Source organism: Octopus bimaculoides, chromosome 11, assembly GCF_001194135.2.
Source record: "Octopus bimaculoides isolate UCB-OBI-ISO-001 chromosome 11, ASM119413v2, whole genome shotgun sequence".
Taxonomy (NCBI): domain Eukaryota; kingdom Metazoa; phylum Mollusca; class Cephalopoda; order Octopoda; family Octopodidae; genus Octopus; species Octopus bimaculoides.
The window spans coordinates 74005488-74009415 of record NC_068991.1 but is presented as its reverse complement, the minus strand read 5'-3'; the positions used below and the strand labels follow the sequence as shown (position 1 = coordinate 74009415).

Here is a 3928-nt window from a genome sequence, read left to right as displayed (position 1 = left end):
AAACCGATTGCTTATAATTTTGGGTTGTTTTTGTTTTTTTTCTCTTTGTTTTTGTAACAAATGTTTCGCAACCGGCGTCATCACAAACTGATGATGAGTCAACTGAACAAATTGCAGCAGCACAGAAAAGCTCATTACAACACACATGGGGGACAAACACACACGTATGTACGTACGTATGTATGTGTGTGTATATATATATATATATATATATACATCCATACACACACTCATAAGTACATAGTTATATTCGTGTAACAATATCTATTTCAACACACGGTTTCACATTAAGACTCTTGTAAAACACACACACACACACATATTACATACACACACACGAGTTTTTAAGCCTAGGTAAGAAGACAGGGTAATCAATAGGGGACAGAGTAATTATCCCTTTCGTTTGCTCAGTTTATTCAGACTCTTAGGTCACCCGATGTACATATCTTGTAATAGAGAGAAACCGGAGAGAAAACAATAAATAAATATTGTCTTTCAGAGGTCGATTCTTTCTGTCTATTCAATCCACCTACGGGTCGCAGTCACCAGATACTTTATATAATTTTACAAAGATTTCTTCTGTAATATCTCGCTAGGGCGAATAATGAATGGTGTATCATGTGGAGTAGTAATGTATGCGACGTGTGTGTGTATATATATATATATATATATATATTCTTTTTTTTTGGGGTGTTGACTGAAGATTAATACCATATCTGGGATTATGCACACACTATATATATATATATATATATGTATATATATATACATACACATACACACACACACACACACACACACATATACATATATACACATATCATCGTTTAACGTCCATTTCTCATGCTGGCATGGGTTGGACGGTTTGGCTGGTGACTGACAAGCCAGTAGGCTGCGCCACGCCCCAATCTGATCTGGCAAGGTTTCTACAGCTGGATGCTCTTCCTAATGCCAACCACTCCGAGTGTAGTGGGTGCTTTTTACGTGCCACGGGCACAGGAGCCACGCGGAGGGGACACACAAACACAGTCTCGCTGCCGAATTTCGCCTGTCAATGCACAGTCTTCAAACGAGTTGTAACTCACCTGAAGAACCGGTGCACCCACAGCAATAGTTTTACGTGTGCGAATTTAACCAGTGATGGACTACGTCAGAAAAGCATCGCAAGAAGCTTATGGTACAAGTGATTGGTGGAAGTTAGACACCTGCAGAAGTTCTTAGCTAAGAGTGACCTACAATAAACAGCATCTGTTGACCTGGAGAAGGCCTGTCATAAGGCACCATGCCCTTCAGTGTTGTTTTTATATAATATATAAATGGTTCGTTAAACAAAATGTATTGATGAAGGACTTGTGAGAACCATGGAAGCCATTGTATAGAGATGCCATGGGTTGAACAGGTACCCGGAGTGGTCATATGAAGTGTAGAGGGATGAGAGGGGCAGGCTAAGAAAAGCAAGACTTTATGTGCAACAGAAACACACACCAACAAGCTAGCAGTAAAGGGAACACCCATGAAATAAATTCTCTCAAATGCTCTGTAAGCTCCCTAAAAGTAGTTGATAGCGTCTGTTACCTAGATGACCTAATTAGCAGTAGATAGGTGTGCTTCAAAACCATAGTAACCAGAGTAAGAAGAAGAGGGGGGGGGAGAAGCTCGGGTAGCTATTACTACCTCTCTCAATATGAAAAGCAGATCGTATGATGCTTGAGTATAAAGTGCGATTAGCTTCATCGTTTTAACGTCCAAGTTCCCATGCTTGCATGGGTCAGGCGGAATTCACTAAAGTAGATTTTTTTTTTTTTCCTAAGACCAGAGGCCCTTCTTGTCATCAAACCGCACCTACTTCCACACGGAAGTAGAAAGTTGATATCTCCCCCTACGGGTGGACATATCTGAACAGACGGGTACAAACGAAGGATAGCTCTTGTATGACGACGACGCTCGTTCACAAAATATCGCGCAATGTCAAAGCAAGGAGACGCGCGCACACAAACCACACAGCAGGCTTCTGTTTACGAAATCCATTCACAATCCATTTAGTACAAAACACTCGACTAAGACTCCACACAGTGGGGCTGAACCCGAAACCACGTGGTTAGGAAGTGAATTTCTAAAGAGCACACTGCCTCATATAATATATATGTGTGTGTGTGTGTATGTATGAAGGGAGATAACTCGTTATCCTATATGAATCCTAATTTACAGCTTCTGCTCTCTGAGTGATACCAACCACTCAAGGAGTAACTCCGACCCATTCTCGCTTTAATTTCTTCCTTCACTCACTCAGTTTTTTTCCGTGCAACTTCGGTCAAGCATGACTGACAGAAAACCTCATCTTTCTACTTACATCCACTTCCCTTCTGTCACATTTTTATTTCGAGGTTCGACAACCTCCAACTTCCACACTAACTCGTTTAGCAAGACAAATGAAAATAAAACACATAAAGCTAATCATTATCATTGCATCACAATTACCATAAAGTCAAGCTGGTTCGTATATACATATATATATATCGTGCAATAGTTGTAAACGAGCATCTCCATTGTACAAGCGGTGCCACTCGTTTCTAATCTTCCGTAAAAACATGTCCGGGTTATAAAAAATATTATCTTGCTTAGAGACAGGCGTGGAAGGGTATCCAGCCGCAGAAAATCACAATAAATTCCGTCTGAACAATGCCAGCACAGTAAAGTGGAAGTTAAAACGACGATTATTAATTCATTTCGAGATTAATGGCCATGCCTTTTTTTTTTTTTGGCGGTGGAAATACATTTTATACTCAACATATATGCATTGAACACTTTTTCAATAATATTTGAAAGTCTGTGTTATAATTAAACACAAAAACATTAATGTCTTTTTTGGGAACGGTAAAACTCGAAGCAGATAAAGCTATAAACAATAGCTTGTAAATCATTGTATTAAAAAACCCATCGGATAGAAAAATAATTATTTTACGTTCACTCGAAGTTTCTAAATTCTTAAGAAATCAACCATATATATATATATAGCACCCGTGCATCGTATTCGTTGCCGGTGCCATGTAAATGACACCTGTACGGTGACACGTAAAAGCACTCATTACACTCCTGGAGTGGTTGGTGGTAGGAAGGGCCGCCAAATCAGAGTGATACGGCTCCTGGAGTTTTATCAGCTCCAGGAGAGTGAACGGTAGATGATGATATACACGCTTTGGGAGAGCAAACTAATTTAAACATTTCGTCATTCAAAAAGTAATTAACTACTCGTTAATTGGAACGTTTAACTTATTCTTTCAAGCATTCGGGATTGTGGGAGAGGGCGATTGGTTTCAGATTTGAGAATAACTTCCTACTTCCCTCCCTCCCAGTCAAGGAGGCTTTGAAAATAAAATGAAAGAGATGCGGCCACTGTCCCTCCCTGCCCAGCTAAACAGTAGCAAAAACACAGATAGAAATAGTAGTGGTTCGGCAAAAGGTGTAGCCCAATGACAAGAAGCCTATAATATTTTTAAAAAAAGTAGATAGAACTTCACTTCAACACACCAATCTTCAGAAACTCTTTCTAAGTCATACACATGATGTATATACGTATGTGTATATAGATAGCTAATATGCGAATGCATGTATATATGTGGGCGTATATGTGTGCATGCATGTATGTGTGTGTGTGTGTGTGTGTGTGTGTGTGTGTGTGTATACGTATAGATGTATGTACATGTACGTATGTATATGTGCATATATAATTTATATTATATGATTGAACGCCACGCATCCTCTTCCAAGTTTTATATATATATATATATATATATATATAATCATAAATATATAGGGATTGACAGTAACCTGCTTCTCCAACATACTGAGAATTCAGAAATAGCAGTCAAAGAACTACTGATTTCAAAACTACAAATTATTACTCCAGATTGATAGCGATATTTTAAAA

General features: G+C 38.8%; 1 protein-coding gene across 4 annotated transcripts in view; it reads right to left on the bottom strand.

Annotated features, from left to right (window-relative positions):
* The window catches only part of LOC106873685 (SRSF protein kinase 2), a 269253-nt gene that overhangs the window by 147555 nt on the left and 117770 nt on the right, over positions 1–3928 (bottom strand). The gene's annotated exons all lie outside the window — the stretch shown is intronic.